The following is a 20,346-nucleotide window of genomic DNA, read 5'->3' as shown; positions in this document are numbered from 1 at the left end:
TCAATCTAAAATATGCTCTCTATTATGTTAGGCAGAATACAAGTTATATAATCTTACAGAGAAAGAGGTATCTGTTCTTTCTCAGCCTTCAGCAGTGGAGCCAGAGGACACAGCAGAAGATCTTCATTATATGATATAATTACCAGAAATCGAACAAAGCAGCACGTCACATTTAAACCATATGTATATATGTATTTCTATATGTATATACATACATACAAAACCCCAAAACATGGAACAAACATCAAACTGAAAATAAACATGTCCCTATTTAGAAACAAAGTCTTAGCAGTTTTTGCCAATATTCTTTCCTGTTAGATTTTTGAAAGGGTTTTGAAAGTAACATTGTTTGGCAGCTTCTTCAAAGAAGAAATATGAAACATTTCTGATCAGTAAAATAAGAAATATTTATTGTTTTGCTTTCACTTTCCTTTTTGCATCCTTATGCTTCTTCCTGCATTCCTGGAAATATTTAAAATACAACATAAAATTATGAAAAAAATAATAATGATTAATACAAGTTTCTAGATTCACCTGTATTTTTACATACACTTAAGTAACTGATCCTGCACATTACAGAGATTCACTAATTTACCTGACAGGACATCATAACATGATGTTATGCACACTTGTATACTACAGAAGTTTAGTTCCTCGGCAATTACAAAATTGCCAGCCTTTCTAGAGGTCCTGAACTAATTCTTCATGCAAATAAGCAGCCGTGTTCCCTCCTCATGCCCACAGTTACCAAAGAAGAGATGTTAAATACTCACCTCAATCAATAATCTTCGTCTATCTTCCCAACCATCTTGTTCCTCACTGAGATCCACTGATCTACAAAATAACTTTGGGCCCTCTGCCCAAAAAAGAACAAATTGATTTCCTTAAACACTTCTGAAAATGCTGCTGTTTGTAAAACTCATGAGCAAGACAGCAATCAAGTCAGAAGGTCTATCCTTCATATTCTTCCTATCATTCATAATCTCTTATCCCCCACAACATGATTGGCTCCAACAGAAATGCTCTGAATTACTGCCCTGTGTACTAAGAAAAACAAAAGGCAGCAGCAGTTAATATGCCAAGATAGGAACTGCAGTGAAATTGCACCTGTTTCATTAAGAGCTCAGCACCATTACCCCACATCTCCCAAGAAAATTCATGCCTGCTGAGGACTGAGGTCTCACTTTCAACAGGGCCTGTAAATCAGACAGGCTGGAAGATTGCAGTGCACTAATTGTATGAACACAGCAAGACAGTTCATGACCGTTACCTCATATGTCTCAAGAAAAAAACATTATTTAAGACTGTCCTGATAAGTTACTGCATAAGATACCACAAGCAATTCTTGTTGTGGTCTGTGGAACCGTTCGAGGCTGTGAATGTTTGCTGCTGTTTTGTTTGTTTTTAAATACAAAATTCACTATATTCAGAAGAAAAAAAAATCCACATTAATTAGAATCAAGAACGATGTGGACATATGTGGCTAATAAGAGTATTCAACACTATGAATAGTAACACCAGAAGGAGAGAAACAATTAATGATGATATATATGCCTGAAAGGCATTTGTGATTTTTTTTTGGTAAGCTCTAAAAGGCCAGGTACATATTAGGCAATTCTCTGAAAAAAAATGGAAGCAAGACAGATGTTCAGCGTTTTTGTTACCAGCAGTTTGTCATGGGATTCTACCTCAATTTAGACCACAAATACGAATGAAAACTTGCAATTTATTTTTTTCCTTAAACCTCTCACCTGTGTTACAGAACAAATAACTAGACAGGACTTCTTCCCTGACTTTCAGTAAGACTTTTGAAAGAAACCAAAAAAGGAGTGACAGTGAGTAAGTTCTGTTGTACCTCTCAGTCGTTCATCGTCTTTGGAGAAGAAGAAAAATCTTGTACTTTCTCTTTGTGGCAAGCAAGGAAACCTGGACAAACACAAGGAAACTTTAACATCAAGAAAGTTACTGTCAAATTCCATTAATGCAAGTTAAAGCTGTAGTGCTTCAGAGAAACAGAATGCATGGAAGAACATTCCTTCACAGTAACCAAATATGGTCTCCTATAAAAAAGACCCTTTTATAAAAGAAAATTTACTATGTCTCTGACTTTTGGCCAAACCAAACCTGGTTTGGGTTGAACCAAAATTACCCACTTAATTTCTCCAGTCTTCAACCACAAACTCAGCTTTCATATTTTTATACTCAATGTCAAACCAAATGGGCTGTTGGGATGTTTCACTGTTACACTCTGTGCAGCAGGGAATGGTTTTCCAGGATAACTTCTGTTGCTCAGAGATGTGGAATGAAGACAGCAGTTTCCCAGGACCTGAGTGCTGCTATTAATATTCTCACAGCAGCAAATTACTACAACCAAATAGAAAACAAATACAACTTGCATTTCTTGATCCTTTTCAATTTCTGATGCCTCTGGCTCATCACCATCCTCAGAACTGCTGTCCTGGAAACGTGGATCTTCTTGCCAGGTGACTTTTGCAGGTTTTATTGTTTCAAGGATGTAGGGCTCTGCAAGATTATCACAATTGAAATAAAAAATCAGATTATTCCTCTACTTGCCAGCAAAAAACCCTACCTCCCAGTGAAGAACTTACATTGGAAAAGCAGATTTAAGAAGGATGGAAACCTCCCCCTCTCGGGCTTTCTGAACTATCTCTCTGCTCAGGTATTTTTCACTTTGTTCTGGGGGTCTCTTTCATATCCTGAAACCTTTATTAGTGCATTCAGAACAGTGAATCCTTTCTGAAGTCAACAAAAATGTGGGGGGCTTTGTTTGTTTTAAATCTTTCATTTAACTTCACATGGTTTGTTTTGTTTCCTACCCTACTGACTGACTTAATTCAGTATGTTTTAATCTTGAGTGTGTAACACTTATATCCCCTATAGTCATGGGTCATTCAGTTTCAATTTTGTAAAGGTACAATAAGAAAATTAAGTAAATAATAAAGCAATCTTGAATGTTCTTGGCGTCAACTCCAGATTTGCTTTTCCTCACATTACTCCATTAACACACCTTTGATTTCAAATCTTGTTGGGTTGTATGAAACTTTGACTTGGCATATCACCTTTTTCCCTGTCTGAGAAATGTAGGGGATGACAACAACATCCATCACTGTTTAAAAAAAACAAATAAATAATCGTTCTTTCTCAAAACATCCCTTTCAAGATTCCTGGGGTGCAAGCTGAGCTACCACAATCCTGGCAAGTGTAACTGAAGATCATAATGATTCTGCCTCATTACTCACTTTTGCCTCTGAAAATGCCCTGGATTCTGAATTCCTAGGCACCGTATTCCTGCACAGTGCCCGACATGAGCCATTCACTAGAAATTGCACTGTCCTGCTCTTACCTTCTTTTACACCTGACTTCTCTGTGTCTCCAAAGAACTAAAACTTGAAACCACTCGGCTCCTGAGCTGTGTTATTCCCAGAGACAGGTTCCAAATAGTCAGGTGGGGCAGAGTCCTCTGCATCATCTTTGTCCCAGGGTATTCCCTCACGTTTCTCTGATTGGCTCTTTGAAGATCCAAATAAGTCTTTTAAATCAGCAGCAATATCATAATAGACTTCTTCAGACACTTGAGGCAGTTTCTCACTCTCTTCTTTCTTCTTCTTCTTCCTTTTAGCTTTACTGAAATGGGATTGTTTGAGGACAGTAACACAACACAGCTGTTTTTAAAAGAAAGAGCCACTTTGCTCTTGATGTTTCCCTAAACTCAGCCATGCACATTGATGAGGAGTTCACTTTTAAGGGAGAGAGCAGTGCAGGGGAAACATCTGAGCTTTGATTCTAAAGGCAGGAACAAGCCTCCTTTTTATTACCCACATCATTAAGGGACTTTTCACTTAACATGTGGTAGTTCATAAATGAAGATACTTAGGACAGATTTCTCTTCTGGCAAAAGAAATGTTAAGAGCTAATATGGTTTTTCACAGGATAAGAGCTAATACCCTTGTCTCTTGAAAACTTCTCAAATCTTCAAGTCCATGACTTGACCTTTCTCACCTTCAGTGAGGACAGAAAATGGCATGCAGAGAGTAGATGGACTACAAAGAAAATATGACACTGCATGCCGGTTTTAGTGCTCACAATTCCTATTGTATATTGATTTCCGCAATCCCAGGGAGGACTAAAGAGAAAACAGCAGTCTGCGTAGTTTCAAACTCAGTCTGCTACCATAGGCTTCTCTCTAAGGGGAGAAACATCACAACTGTAGTTACCAAGCTGTAATATTACCTCTCCTTTTCTGTAGTACTTGGTTTCCTTTCAAAAACTGCGTGGTCCTGTCTGGTGGGATCCTAACGGAGGGCATTAATGTCTCTAAGAAAACAGAAAGGCAAAGAGAAACCATGAGACACTCTAAAGGCTCAAATGAAAGCTACCCCAAACCTTTACAGTAGGATACAAATTCAAATTGGCTTCTTCACCAAAATCTCTCCAAAATGTAATTGACATTTAGAAAGTCCCTGCTAGTCAGTGCCTGGGAATTCCATTAAATACTGACTTCAAATACACACAAGAAAGGAAGTACTTTCCTCAGCCATCTAGGCAGAAATTTTGGTTAGGAAACACCGGCAAAACTGATGCCACCCTAGAACTCCTTCACTGATGGCAGATGATTCATACTTGAATTTCTTGGCACTTGTTGCTGTTTTACTTGGCTTAGGCTGTTCCAGGTTGATGTTCAAGAGGCTTCCCAGTATCTGCAGAGTTTTCTTTTTCTCTGCAGCAAGGTCGTCTTCCTCATCTGCCTTCAAGCTCTTTGTCTCTGCTAAGATAACAAGAAATACATTATATTTTCCCTGCTGAGCCTGTGATATTTGATGCATAGTATCACTATAGTACTAGCAGAGCTCACGTCTATCAACACATCACTTCCTTTATCCAAAAGCTACTCAGAGACTTTGTCCCTTGCACTGTAGAAAATCTTGGGTTAGAACAGTTCTGGGCATCTATTTCATGTGAAGGCCAGATCAGGTATTTAACATGTTTCCTGCTGCTGTCATGTAACTGCAACCCCTCTGCCACTGCTGATGCTCTACAGAAGATCACATGAAAGCAATGAAGGGAATAGCAGAGAGATGCAAAAATTTAAGTTTCAGAAAGAAATTGAATCCTGAAAACTGGGTTAATTTTTTTTTGGGGGGGTTGGGGAGGAATATTCAAACTTTTCCCATTTTCAGCTTTTCTGCCTTCTGCTGCTAAAGAAAAAAAATGACCCTACTTAAGACTGCCAAATCAGCCACAGACTGCAGGATGGCTACAAAACAAACAGTTTAAATGAATATAATGATCCAAAAGGGGGTTTTTCTAAGTCACCGCTTACCCAGTTTTTCAATGTGGATAAACACATTCTGATATCATGCTGTATTAAAAATAGTCTCAAATGTTGTTTTATTAGGCACATGTGCCTCACTCAGCTGTTCCAAATACTTTTGCAGCATACACCTTTAAGAAAGCACAGCCACCCCTGGTGTTTCCCATGCAGAGCCACAGCAGAGGTGGGTGGTTTTCTTTTAAGGGATCACCAAAGAAGGTAAAGGAGGCCGTAAGGTGCTTCAAAAGTTGAAGCTCCATTACTACCAGTAACCAGGAAGTATGGGCAGCTTTACCTTCCTCCTCACTGTCACTCTCCAGGAATCGGGCGTCCATGCGGAATCTTTAATCGGTGCCAAATCAGGACTGCAGCCTCAGGAGCTAAACAAATGAAACAAGTGCTCTTAAGCACTGGAGGAGGAAATCAGCAACGTTCAATCCCTTTCTTTTCAGACTTAATGGCAACATACTAATAATCTTTAGCTCTTGAGGCCTTTTCCAGGAATTTCTTTGGATACAAAGATAACACCACACATTATTTCCTCCATGGCCACTCTTTCCTCTGTTGAAGGGAATTCTATTTTAAATTGATATAAATCATACTCAGTAATAATGCAAGCCTACCAGTTCTGTTCCTCTGAAGTGGCCCTATAGACTCTCAGAGGAAAACTAAATTCCAGTGATGGGTTCACTCACTTTTTCCCCAGCTTTGCCTTCAAACTGTGGCTTAATTTTCAATCGTTCATCGTCCGTGTTGTCTTGCTCGTTCTCACTGCTCTCAAACAGTTTGCCTGAAGGCTTGGGAGCAGATTTATCCTTTGTTAAACAAAAAGGAAAAACAAAAGAAGGAAAGTTATTTACATCTGAGAATATAAATCAGTACCAACTTTGTTCATGTGCTTTCCAGTTTTCCTGAAAAAGTGGATTTCCTGCGCAACCCTGTGCATTTCCAGCACTGATCAACATGCTGCCAATCTTATCTTGTATACACACCTTGTGCAACTCTGGTTTATAATTATAAAATTAAATTATGATTATTCCATTTCATCATGGGCAAAATATCCACGTAATGGTGTCCAGGTTTAGCCTAGCTTTTTACCAACTCTGGACTGGCCCCCCTTCCCCCCTCTCAAAAGCCTCCCCAGCAAACGGAAGAAACACTGAAAAGAAATTAACTCAAAAGAAACTGAAATGAATAAAAAGAAGAAATTATATTTTCTAACATTCACAATCACACTGTGTACACAGTACGTAGGATCCCACCCCCAGGGGAAAGGGAAAAGGGGACTGATCAACGAGAAAATTGGGAAGAAACAAAACCAAACCAAAAAAACCCCAAATGAAACAGACAAACACAATTAAAAACTTCAAGGAAGGGGAACAAGCATGAAACAATCTCACCCAGGACAGGAGAACCACCAGCAACCGAAGGGATCAGACTCCAGCCTCTCCCACCAGCAACCCCGGCCATGGAAAAAGGGACAACCAAAACCAAAAACCCCTCCTCCCCTACTATGTGGAAGACACATGTGGAATACTTGTAACTTCCTTAGATACAGTGGTTACTGAGGAAGCCATGGGTAGAACCATTACAAATGGGCAACTCAGATTTTACAACAGTTAAAAAATTGCAAATTTCTGATTACATCAAGGAAGGTAAAAATGTCAATGGCTAAATAACGATAATGGTCCTAATCTCAATACATTTATAAGGCAAAATCCCAACAAAAGCAAACCCAATGCTTTAAAGTTTTAGCAGAGATGCGATTAAAAAATGTCATAGATAAGAAGTTCTATTTGAGAAAAAAATAACTATTTAATTGTACTAAACCATGGCAGTAAAACCATGAGGAGTCTGCTAACAATAGTAAAGACGAAGCCTTACACAGTTCTTTGGAGCTCAACAAAAACAAGATACTGCCTTAGCAGTTCATCCAGTCTCAGAAAGAGCAGAATACTTCTGTACTACTCAAGCCCAATCTCCTCCCCAGCCTTTGCCTAAAAGTAGAGGAATTTCAACACTGATTATACAGAAGTTCTTTCTCTTCTAAGTTAGAATACCTTCTATACCAATCTCAAACTCCTTCCAAATTCTCCAAGCTCTCAAGCTTTCTTAGATGAATGGTTAAGTTCTTTCAAACCTGTCTGATGTTAATTCAAAACTTACCTACATTTCTCTGGCACTTCACTAGGAAATCTAATCTTCAGAACAAAAGGCATGGTCACACAGGGCTTTTGCCTAACAACACTTACTTCTCCAGGCATATTTCCCAAACTTGTGTCTTTTTTCAACGTCTCATTTTCCGTGTCTGAATCGAATAGGATGTGTTTGTGCTTCCCTGCTGGCTGGCTGTCCTAGGAAAGGGGGAAATGTCAGGTCAAACACAGCAAGTACTTGCTGCAGTCATACAGAAGTATCTAAAAGGCATTTCCATGACCTCTGCTATTCCTCCTGCAACTCCAGAGGCATTCCAGGGACGAGGTATGCAGGATTTTGTATATACTCAAAACTGGCAATGTATTAGAAAATCCAGACTATGATTTTTAGGAATCTTAATTCACATACATTAATTACCCTTTTCCTTGTACTCTGGACTATTCAGATAAAAGTTGTGAGTGTAATTACCAGATTCGAAAGTGCTCCTTGAATGAGTTTCTTTTGGAGTTCTCTCTCCCTGTGTCTCTCCTCCAGAGCCGCCAGCCTCCTCTGGTTGTCCTGCTCCTGTTTGTCTCTTGCAGATTCCTTTGAAGCAGTAGCATGAAGACAAAGCTCCTTATCTTCTAGAAGGCTTGTCTTCCTGTTCTCACATGTATTAGCTTCGCATTCTGGCTTTTTATTGCTTACATTCATCTTCATTTTTTTGGAAAGCAGTTTTGGGCTCTCCCGTTGCCGTTTAACATGTTTCAGAGCCCCTGCAGCGTTGCTGTCCCTGTCACTGCTCTCACTGTCACTCTGATCAAGGCTGGGAGAGGCAGCTCCATGCTCTGAACTGTGGTCTTGTGGAGAACTCCTGTCTTTTTTCTTCCCCTGTAAACATGGCCTGGAAACAGGCTGATGTCTCTCATCTGCTGAGGAGGCACCAGGTGACGGTGCCTCATGCTGCTCACTGGGCACATTTTGTCTCTTTTTACTGCTGACTTGAAGTGCACACAATGGATGGTTCTTGGGCTGTCTTTTAGATGACTCCTCCCCAGAAGAAAATACACAAGCTCCAAGTCCTAAACCTACAGACCCCTTTTTTAACCCAGTACTGTCCTTAGTTGACTCTTTCACACAAAGGGACCCCATTCCCCTGAAGGGCTGATATTTCAAACGTGAATTATTTTGTCCCTTGGAGCTTTCCTTATTCTCCCCTGCTAAAATATCAGCCAGCACATCGTCAGGAGAGATGCTTTTTTTTTTATCTGCAGGGTGACATTTAGGAAGTTTTGGTTTATTTGCATTACCCTTAGGATTTTCTTCAGCAGGGGACTGAGCAGAACTCTGTGCACCATCAGATTCCTCTGCAGGTGTCCCAGTGTTTTTGGCAGCCAATGCTTTTAAGTCATGTAAGGAAAGGTCTAAGCGGTAACAGTTTTGCATCATGGACTCATAGTCAGAACTGATTTCAGACTCCCCTTGCTCAGACTCCGAGTGAGAGCTCTCACTATCACTTGTCTCTGCTGTACTGGTAACTGCTGAAGTTTGCAATGCACCAATTTTGGATTTTTTAATTTTCCACTTTTTTTCAATGTGTTCTCCTTCCACATTTTGAGTTTTCAGTGATGAGTCATTTAACAAACCACTTTTTTTGTTAGCTAGGATTTTTTTACTTTCCACCTTCATCTGTTCAGAATCTTCTAAAATTGCAGTTTTGCTGCTATTTGGATCTGGAGTTTTACCTTCAGCAATAATTTCATCTGTATCTGCTGAATCATAACCATTACCATATTCCACAGTCTCTTTGTAACTTCCTTTAGTGGTTTTCTTCATGGCATCTGGCTTGCTTAAGGACCAGTGACTACTGTATTTTAATCCAAAATCATCCCCAGTGATTTCCAAGGGGTCACTTTCAGTCTCAGCATTTCCAGCTTTCCATTTTTCTGTCTCTTTCTTTACCATGGCTCTGATCTCCTCTTCAGAATCAACATCACTGTCAGAAACACTCGTGTTATTTCGAGCTGTAACTCCACTAACATTCCTCTGATCTGATGATAAACCTTTGCCTGGCGTTTTACGATCCAGACTCCTCGATGGAGGCAATTTCAACTCGTCATTGGGTTGGGGGTTTGATCTCTGGCTCAGCTGTGGTGAGCTGGTGTGTTTTGGACGGGGCTGGCACCCAGAGGACAGAGCTGCTGCTCCATTCAGGGCCTCACTGCACAGTGGCCTCGGTTTTTTAGGTGGTTTCTTCATCCCAGAGAACTCTCCTTGTCGTTTCCTGTTTGCACTGACATCTCTCCCTTGCAAGTGCTGGGTGAGCTCAGGCACAGGAGCTGCTTGTGCCCGGTCTGGCTCCAGCTTCCTCAGGTTATGGCAGTACTTTGAGGGGTCATATTTCACAATGTTGGTCTGAGTTAAGGAATTAAAACAAGATTCCTCCAGCAAACAGACTCGAGTCTTTCTGAACAGGCTGAATTCTACACGAAAGGACAACAAGGAGCCCTTTTTCATCTCATGTCTTTAAGCAACTGACTTGTGCAGTCTAAGAAACTGCTCCAAATCACACAAATTTACTGCAAGACACACTTGAGGGATTCAGTAAATTGAGTCTGACATAGCAATCAAAATTAAGACTGTTCAGCAACTGTTTCTCCATATGACAGAAGAAGGAAGGGAACTGTGCCTATGCCCAAACAGTAGGAAAAGGATATTTTATTCTTTTGCGGATTCCTGAGGTGGAGGACAGGCAAGACTCTGCCAAATTTACCAACAACCCACTTCTATAGGAAAAGAAAAGTAAACGGTGTTAAACAAAAAGAGAGTGGAAGTAACCCTGGAACAGAGAAAGATGTTTGTTCTTGGATAACAGAACTACTAATAAAAGAACCATCTGTGACTAATTCATTTTTGTTTATGCTCTTTAGTGAGATATAATCGTACTGTGCAACTTAGCCAGCTTCCTTCTCAAAAACAACAAAACCCAAAGCCAACCAAACCCCCAAACTTCTACGACCTGCAAATAAAGAATGATAACAAAGTAGTAAATTTCTTTACTTTGCAAGTACTATGTCTAATATATGGCTTCTGGTTTATGAGTTAACAGCAGCCACTGCACAGACAGAATCACTATTATTTTGCTCTCTTCCCCTTTGCCACACACACACAAAAATCCCTCTAACACCATTCTGTGCTTTGCAAATAATTTTCAAAACTTTCCAATTAATATAATTTTTCCTGTCTTAATTTGCATGTTCAGTGATTTTAATCTTCCTCTTGTAAGCACGTGCAGACCCTAATCCTGAATGTGAAGCACAGAGAGCAGTTCCTGACAGCCCAGCCACCAAAAATTATGTGCTGTATAAAAGTGAGTCACACAGTCTCTTTACAAGCTTTTAAGGGTGACATGAATGTACATTATGCTACAGGCTTATGCAAATTCCCAACATACACAAGGAACAAAGCATTTCCTGATTTAACACCACGAGAGGGGACAAGCAGATCACAATTATTTCCAGTCACTGCAAAGAATCACAGAATCATAGAATGGATTGGATTGGAAAAGACCTCCGAGATCATCAAGTCCAACCCTTGGCCCAACTCCAGTCCCTTTACCAGATCATGGCACTCAGTGCCACGGCCAAGCTCTGTTGAAAAACCTCCAGGGATGGGGAATCCACGCCCTCTCTGGGCAGCCCATTCCAATGCCTGAGCACTCTCTCTGAATAACAGGAGCCTTCTCCTTGTCTCTACAGGAGGTATTTCTTCAGCCCACTTTTCACAACTTGGACTGTCACCCCCAATAATTACATGTCTTTACATAAGGCACAGAGATTTAGCATAAATTTAGATATAATGAGCTTGCTTTTTCTTGGTTTACTTCTCTTACACATCTCCCCCAGCATACCTTGTGTTCTGGCACCTCTGTACCTGGGACTGCTTTCATGTGGAAGTCCACAACTCCAGCCTTTTTCAGTGATTCCAACAGACATGCTTGGTTATTTCTCTGTGGCTTTTCTTTCTGCAGCTTTGCTTCCTCCCTCTCTGTGGCAAGCCTGTACCAAGAAGTACATCAGACATGGGAAAAGTACTCTACTAAATAAAGCCCATGTGCTGGATTCGAGCTGGCAGGGACCCCCTCCCACAGAACAGCAACCACCCACTGCTCAAGGAATCAACACCTTGACGTTCCCTTTAAGGGAATAACGACATAAATCACGTTGCAGTATCACACATGCATCAACACTCCACCACTCTCTATGAAAACTGAAAGAGTGTAGAAGATGAAAGCACAGCCATAATATTATCAGATAAACAGAAGAAGGGTAACTTGAGCAGCAACACGCATTTTTAAAAACTGATTTTTACCTGTGCAAAAAGCTTTCTTTGGCCAACTCAATTTGCAGTGTCCCTCCTTTCCATTTTGTTTTATTTAAAACTGACATGCCTGCAAAACAACGAGATGGGAAAATAAGTATTTTTTACGTTAAAGAAGCACAGCCCAGACTTCACTACACCTCCTTCTATGACAGGCTGACGTTTCTTTAGCGTGATATTACACCTCACTGCTCACTTGGTTTAAGTTTGTACCTGAAAGGTACCCATAAAATTGAAGCTTAAAGAAGGCAACAGAATAAAACAAGCTCTACCTTGACCACATCCTGTTGTGACATCAGATGTGTTATCAGTAAAACAACCTGGCTCAAAAACATCAACAAGTAAAAACCAGAAAGATGTACTTACACTTTCTAAGCTCGGCATCAGAAATGCTGACACTGACGTAGGCAAAAGTTTTCACAGGGTTCCCTGATCAATGACAAACATCCAGTTAACTTCTGTGTAATATCAGTGTTTCCTTTAAAACTGAAAATTAAGCTATTTTGTGAAAATAAAGTGACTCTGAAGCAGAAATTCCATTTCACGCTTCAAACTGAAAAGCAATGAACCTTGAAAAGATAAAACAAAACATACCCTGATCATCCTTTCTGGTAATAATTTCTGCATCCAAAACATGCCCAAACTTCTCAAATCTTTCCTCCAGTTCGGCCTTAGACACCGTATGGCCAAGCCCTCCAACATACAAACGCTTGGAAACCTGTTCCTTCTCTATGCCTGAAGTCAAAGCATCACACCAGGAACACACACTCCGCTTTCCTGCGGGGAGACAACAACAGCTCACCGACACTGGCGCCGCAGGGGCCAGTGCGCCTGGAATGTCAAATTACGGGCAAATCGCTCCCCCAACAGCGCTCCCTGCTCTGTCCAGCGCCCGCAAACCCCGCGCTGCTGCTCCGCACCGGGGGCTGCCTTAAACCTCGAATCGCATCACCGGCTGCGCGATCGTGAATGGCAGCGGCTCGTTACCGCATAACCCGGGGTGCTCTATCGGAAGCATGGGAGACCCGCACAGACCCGACCGCGTCAGGAGCTGCCGAGGGACGCCCGGCAGAGGGGCCCGGGCCCGGCCCGAGAGACCCCCACCCGGCAAAGGGGGCCCGAGGAACAGCCCCTCGCCCCCAGACCCGCCGCCCCCCTCCCTCACCGCCGCCCCCCTCCCTCACCGCCGCCATGTGCCCTCCCCGCGGCGACACTCGATTTACCTTCCCCCCAGCACCTCTTCCCAGCTCTCACGCGGAAAGGGTTCCGCCTCGTTAGGCAGCCGGGTTCTCTGCAGGCTTCATGTTTCCCGCCGGTCAAGTGTGGTGGGAACACATAGGCTGGGTCTTGTGACGAAGGGCGCCTTGGGCGTAACCAATCACGAAGAAAAGCAGGGGCGTTTTCTGCAATACATGAGCAGAAATTAACAAAAACACAGGAACAACCGCCAAAGCAACGCTTTTCCCATTCGTGTCTAACGAGGAGCTTTGCTACTGTCCCTTCAGCGGCGCCGTTCTTTCAGAAGGAGGGGAAAGAAGGCGCGACCGGCCGCCCCCCGCTCGGGAAGCAGCAGTGGTAGCGTCCAGACGCGCGCAGCGCGCGGGCTTGGCGCGCGTTTCGAAAGGCGCGGGGGGCGCGCGCCGGGCGCGGGAACAGCTGACCCGCCCCTGGGTCCCGCCGCCCGCGGCTCCCCGTTCCCGGCCGCTCATCCCTTCCGTCCCTCGGTCCCGCCGCCCGCGGCTCCCCGTTCCCGGCCGATCCGCTCGGTTCCACTGCCCGCAGCTCCCCGTTTCCGGCCGCTCATCTCGTCCCCCGGTCCCGCCGCCCGCGGCTCCCCGTTCCCGGCAGCTCCGCTCCAACCCCCGGTGCCGCCGCTCGCGGCTCCCCGGTGCCGTCCCCCGGTCCCGCTGCCCGCGGCTCCCCGTTCCCGGCCGCGCCCCCGGGGCACGTCTGTGCTCCCAGCCCGAGTCTCGGCGGGCGGCACCGGCTCCGGCGGGCGCGGTCCCTGCGGGGCCGAACCCCCGCTCGTTGCTCCCAGACCCTCCGAGGCGCTTCCCGGCTCCGCTTGTGGCGGCGTAAAATCCGCGGCTCGGGGGTGTGGACGGGCAGGTGCGTAGAAGTGTGGAATGAGCGCTGTTGATGCACAAAAGTATATAAATACACGCATAAATACACATGTGTGATGTGCTTAGGTATGTATGTTTAGAGTGAGAAGAGTTTACTTGTTGCTTTATAATTAAAAATATGTACGAGGTGGGTTTTTTTTTCTGGAGTTAAAGCTCTCTGAAGTCACAAATAGTCTTTGAGTCTTCTGCAGTCTAGTGAAAGCCTTGGGTTCAAGTAGCTGTAAGCAGTTTGTGTGTCCTGTTAGTGTTGTTTAAAAGAGGGATTGGCTAAGGTGGGATGAAGTTCTGCTGCTGTAGTGTTTTTCTTTTTCCCACCATACTCTTTGTAATGACCATAACTTTCTCCCCTGTATCCAGTTAAATTCCCACCTCCAAACTAATAGGATGCTTTAAAAGTTGGAGAACTTCTAGTTGTTGCTTGTTGTCATTCACTTCATGAATTGCACAGCCATGGGGATTCTTTAATTCCATGTACTTTATTCACTAAATAAGTCTTTAATGCAAACCATATTTTCAAATGTTGCTTTCTTGTGCCTCTTATTCCGATGCCGTTTCCTATGAAATAAACCAACAAAATCCTATTCCCTCCTCATCCCTTTCTATTGAACAATGTTAGTGTGGATCTTGCAGGTAGAGTAGGGATGGTTTAAAACACATAAAATCAACTTATGTTTTTTCCTGGTTGAAAATATTAATACATCAGTGTTGAGCTGCATCATCTCCTGCACAGTCCCTTGAATGTGTCAGGCCTAGGCTGAATGTCAGATTACCGTTTTCCCTGGAATTTGAGGTGTTTTGAACTGTTTGTGAAACACGGTTGCAGTTTGTGCCTCTCTCCTGGTGTTTAACCAGAAGGCAGATTTTGCTGCTGTGTTGGGACAGCTGTGCCTCATTAACCAGGGGAGTCGTTAGGTTAATTGGTCAGAGCTGGATTCCATTTTTATATCTGATTAGGAATGGTTTTCACCTGTAGAGCAGTTTGTTGTTCTATTACAGCAAATTTAAAACAGCTGGATCTGCTTCTAATGCAATCAGGATCCTTAGAAGGTCTTTAAAGCCTTTGCCCTCATTAGATTCCTGATTTAACTTCTGTCTTTGGAGGCTGTGCAGTGATCTGTGTCTTAAAATTATTTTTACTTTAATTGGATTTAATTTAATTAACTCTTAAGGAACCAGTGCAAGAAAACAAATCTTTTTTCCCCTGAGATTGTTACCTGTTTTGGAGTAAACAATTTTTTTGATGGTCTCACATGGCTCCTGTCATGGGGACTTGTGGACCTGCCAGGTGGATCTGGGTTGTGCCATTGCAGGCAGGAGTGGTTTCCCTTGCGGGATGTTCCCGATGCGTTCTCCCTTCGGTTTCGCCTCCCAGCACTCGGTGCAGGCGGGCAGCTCCTGTCGTGGGGCCTTCTGGACAGGCTGGATGAATTTGAGTTTTGACGTTGGCGAGAGCAGTTTTGCCTGCAGGATGTCCCTGATGTGCGACTCGCAATACCTGATGGTCTCACGCGGCTCCTGTCATGGGGACTTGTGGACCCGATAGGTGGATCTGGGGTCTGACGTTGCAGGCGGGAGCAGTTTTGCCTGCGGGATGTCCCCGATTGTCTCTGCCTGGCCTGGCGCTGCCCAGCACTTGGTGTTGGCACATGGGTTCTGTCACGCAGAGTTCTGCGCTGGCCCTGTGGATCTGGGGCCTGACCTTGCTGGCAGGAGCCATTTTGTGTGAGGTCAGGCCCAGGACTGGTGGAGGAGCTGCTGTCCTGTGTGCCCAGGTCAGGGATGTCCAGCTCTGACTCATTCCCGGGGGCTGTAAGGGGAAGCGGGAAGGTCAAGGGCTCCCCAGGCCCAAGGCAGGCTGGGCCAGAGCAGTGCCCCCAGCCCTCCTGGAGCAGACAGGCTCTGCCAAGCCATCCTGGCCACCTGATGCCAGGCCCTGCATGGCCCCAGCCCAGGGGCACCTGTGTGCTTTGTCTCTTACCTGTGTCCAGAGGAGCACAACTGCCACATTCCCAGCTGGTTGCGCTGTCTGTCAGGCTGGAGCAGCGTTTGTGGGTACCCTCGGCAGCACAGGAGCTGCACAGGAGCATTTCCCAGGGCCTGGGGAAGCAAAAAGGTTGATGGCCGTGAGGACAAAGTGTCAAAAGCATGGGATATCTGGCCAAGCTCTCCTTCAGGCTCCTTCTGCTTTCAGCCCTTGCCAAGGCACAGATCCTCTGCAGAGCCCCCCACGGCCCCCCTCTGGCAACTTACCCCTCTTCCTCTGCCTCCTCTCTGCCTCCTGGATAAAGACACTCTCTGGCATTGCACTGGTGGTGCCTCACTCCCAGGTCCCTGAATGCATCGTCTTCCTCCCATAATGGCTCTCTGACAGGGAAAAGGAAAACTGATGAGCTCCGCCTGCCCTGGCATCTGGCAGGTGAGTCCCTGCCCTTTCCACTGTGCCATTTCCAACTCCTGTGAGAAGCTGAACGTGGCCCTCCCAAAGCAGTGTAGGGCCAAGAGTGCTGGGGCATGCCCTGGCAAGGCACAGCACTTGCACCCTCCTGTGTTGTGAGCCCAGCAGAAGGACACCAACGTCAAGGGGATTCAGATCCCCACAGTGAACATATCCACGAGAAATTCCCGATGGCCTCTGCAGAGGGGGCACTGGAAGGCTAAAATACCTGCAGACAGAGCCTGTCCCTGCAGGAGAAACAAGCAGCACTGAGTGAGGCCCTGGTGCTGCTGAGCCCCTGCTGTGCCCCTGGGGGTGAGGAAACTGCTCCTACTTGGATGCAGTCCCTGTGGAACCAGATGCTTTTGCACTCTGGGCACACCATGGTCTTGAAAGTCTTTCAGTCCTCCACAGGCTCCATGCAGATGAGGCATTGGGTGTGGAGGAAAAAGAGACCAAAAAAACCTAATTTTGTGAAATTTCTAATTCTGCTTTTCAAAATGTTGTTTGCATAGCAAAGTCTCTGAACAGCATAAAGTGCTAGAGTCACTTTGTTCTGGTACAAATTGTCCAGTAGTTATAGGAACTAGTGTACTATGGGTTAGAAGTCATAAATTAAACTAAGCTAGACACTTCAATAGGATGAAATGGTAAAAATCAAGATTTTGGAGAGTTGAAGCCAAGGTTTTACAAGGTTGACAGGTCATGTCACTGAACAAAGAAAAGGCAGAAATCCAACGGTGAAGAAGACGCTTTGAGACCACCCGAGGGATGAAGTCAGGAGACCACTACCCAAATTCCAAGCCAAAAGGAAAGCTCTGCCCACGGTTTTGCCTAGTCATTAATATGGAAATTACAAGGTGTTAACCATGAACTTAGGCTTATTTTACTTGAACAAGTTTTTGCCCAGTACGAACTGGCTTTGCCTCCAACATTATCAATAAATACTTTGCTGCTATTAGAATACAAAACTTTCTCTTAGCAGTCACTTTTTCCAGCATTTTCACTTATCAGGGTGCCTGGCTCAGGAGTCGCCTCCACTGCCTGCTGTGGTCTGTGTGCAGGGCAGTAGGAGCTGGGGACACAAGAGATGGGTGGGGTGAGAAGTGCTGGGCTCCTCCCTGGTGGTGGAGAGGAGGGGAAAGGAGGTACCTGTACGGTGCAATGTACTGGGTGACACAGCCAGCCTCCTTGGCACAGGGCAGGTGGAAGCTCAGGTCACACTCCATTTCACAGCAGGTGATGGTGGCCCCGCTCTGGCCACAGATGAAGCAGCGCTGGAAAGAGCACAGCAGCCCCATCAGCAGCAGCCCTGGGGTCTCCTCCTGGTCCCAGAGCTGTTGGCAAGGGCAGGTCTTCCTTTCTTGGGGTCTGGGCTAAGCTCCAGCAAACCTCGCCTGGTACAAATCTCCCCGCTCATGTCAGGCTCTCACCTGTGCCAGCCGGTGGACAGCCAGTAGGATATCCTTTGGGAGAAAGCCCAGGAATCCTACCCGCTCATTCCCTTGCTGATGAAGGAGAGTGGCAAAAAACTGCAGGAAAGACGATGCGCTCGTAAGGACAGAGTGGCAGGGACTGTGTGTTGGAAAGCTGGAGGGAACCCAGAGAGCAACTCACCAGGCAGAACATGTGGGCACAGAGCCCACATCTCTCAAGTTTTTCCCCACAGATGTCCGGGTCAGCCTCTGATCGTTTACACAGCAGGCATGCTGGAAGGGAGAGAGTCAATGGCACCAGGAATGGCACCTCTGCAGGGCTGGGGACAGCATCCCTGTGGGACTGACCCCAAGGGCTGCTCTGTGCCTGCCTGGATGAAGGACAGGGCTGGAGGCCTTGGAGAGGATGGGCCATTGTGGGCACAGGTGTCCCAGCAGGTGCCTCCTGTCCCAGCTGGGCCCGGCTTGCTGAGCAAAGGAGGGCCCCAGCACCCGGATGGCTGGATGGCTCCTGCCTCCCCTGCCACCACTTCCAGCCCTGCACTGGCCATCCTTGACAGCCCCTCTGCCCGGCTGTGGGAAGGGCACTTTGGTCTCATCTGGGTCACTCACTCCGGGGGCTTCCTCTGTCCTGTCTGACATGGTGCGTCTCAGCGGTCAGACCCTGACACTGGAACACTGAGGTCTGCTCCAGACTCTTCTCTGCTGGCTCTGAAATAGGAGAGAGGCTTTTCCCCTCTCCCCCTTCTCTTGTCCAGTCAAGGAACACCACAGTCACCTTGAGATGCTCCTTTGCTGATTCTGAGAGGTGTGACGTGGGTGAGGTTGCAGCACAGGCTGAGCGCCTGAAACTGTGAGGCTCTCCCTGGGCAGCTCTATCCTCCTCTTCCTTCTCCTCCCGTTGTCAGGTGGCCTGAACCCAGAGTTGCCTTTGTACCCTTGGCCCCACAGGTCACATTGGCCACTGAGACATAAGCCACGTGCACCTGGAATATGGGCGGGGTTGGCCTCAGCCCCCCACCACCCACTGTGAGGCAGCCCCTCAGCAGCCGAGGGTCCAAGGCAGGTCCCGAGCCCTCCGTTGCCACAGAGTCAGGGCGGCTGCTGCTGCAGCAAGCGCAGGGGCAAATGCCAGGCCCTGGGGCGGCCAGCGAGGTTGGCACTGTTGGACGAAAATGCCGTTCAAGCAGTGCCACTCCAGGGCTCCAGCCCTGGCCAAGGGAAATCTCTGCTCCTGCCCCTGGCAGCAGGCCAGGGAAGGTGATTCCCCAGCAGAGGTGCCCGAGACTGGGAAAAGCCAACATCACTCCAGTCTGAACAGGGCAGCAAGAAGGAGCTAGGAAATGCCAGGCCCATCGGTGTCACCTCCTTCCCTAGGAAGATGACATCATCCTGAATGTCATCTCTAAGCTGGTGGAATAAAAGGAAAAATCATGCTTGACAGTCTCATAGCCTTCTATGCTGGAGTGAATGGATGGGTAGATGAGGAGACAGCAGTGGCTTTTGTTGGGACTGATGGGGTTAACAGCGGGTCTGATGAACCCCTCACTCCTATGGTAATCAATCTTGATTGAGCATTTTAAAGTGTACCCTTGGAACAGAGAAAAGCATGCAGGCAAAATAACAGTAAGTCAGTCAGAGAACGTATCAACAGCAGAACAGGATGGAAACGGCACAGGGAAAGGGCAGGGACACCCTGTACCTTCCTGATGCCAGGGCAGACGGAGCTCATCAGTTTTCCTTTTCCCTGTCAGAGAGCCATGCTTCCCCAGGCCCTGGGAAATGCTCCTGTGCTGCCAAGGGCACTCACAGACGCTGCTTCGGCCTAAGGGACAGCACAACCAGCTGGGAATGTGGCAGCTGTGCTGCTCTGGACATAGGTAAGAGTCAAAACACTCGGGTACCCCTGGGCTAGGGCCAGGCTGGGCCTGGCAGCAGGTGCCCAGGAGGACTTGGAGACACTTGGCAGCAGAGGCCTAGGTAGACATAATACATATATATATGTATATATATAAAACCCTTTATTGAATACCATGCATATATATGTATATATGTATATGTATGTATGTATATGTGTACATATGTGTATTTATGTCTACATGTGTATATATGTATGTGAATATGAGTATATATGTGTATATGACTATATGTATGTGTGTGTATATATGTATATGTGTGCAAAATTGTACATGCATGTATGTGTGTGTGTATATGTATAGTATGTATATATGTTTATAGGTCTATGTATATATATGTGTGTGTGTTTGTGTATGTGTATATATTTACATTTATGTGTATATATATATACATATATATTTATATATGTGTACTTATGTATCTGTGCATATGTATTTACATCTATGTGTGTATCTGTGTATATATGTGTATGTATGTGTACATGTATATATGTATATGCGTATATATGTACATATATATGTATATGTGTGTAAATATGTATATGTGTATCTATGGATTATGCATATGTATATGTGTATATGTAGA

General features: G+C 45.3%; 1 long non-coding RNA gene and 1 pseudogene across 1 annotated transcript; both read right to left on the bottom strand.

Moving 5' to 3' along the window:
• On the bottom strand, positions 1 to 10,879 carry LOC139669540 (nucleolar protein 8-like; annotated as a pseudogene).
• A 263-nt stretch (positions 10,880 to 11,142) lies between these two features.
• Positions 11,143 to 12,992, bottom strand: LOC139669951 (uncharacterized). The gene is made up of 4 exons (XR_011697361.1): positions 12,443 to 12,992; positions 12,215 to 12,277; positions 11,840 to 11,918; positions 11,143 to 11,526 (listed from the first exon to the last, which is right to left on the bottom strand). It is a non-coding gene; the product is annotated as an uncharacterized lncRNA (long non-coding RNA).
• Between the last annotated feature and the right edge of the window lie 7,354 nt (positions 12,993 to 20,346).

Source organism: Pithys albifrons, chromosome 3 (genome assembly GCF_047495875.1).
Source record: "Pithys albifrons albifrons isolate INPA30051 chromosome 3, PitAlb_v1, whole genome shotgun sequence".
Classification (NCBI taxonomy): domain Eukaryota; kingdom Metazoa; phylum Chordata; class Aves; order Passeriformes; family Thamnophilidae; genus Pithys; species Pithys albifrons.
The sequence above is the reverse complement of the archived record's forward strand: the minus strand, read 5'-3'. Positions and strand labels throughout refer to the sequence as shown.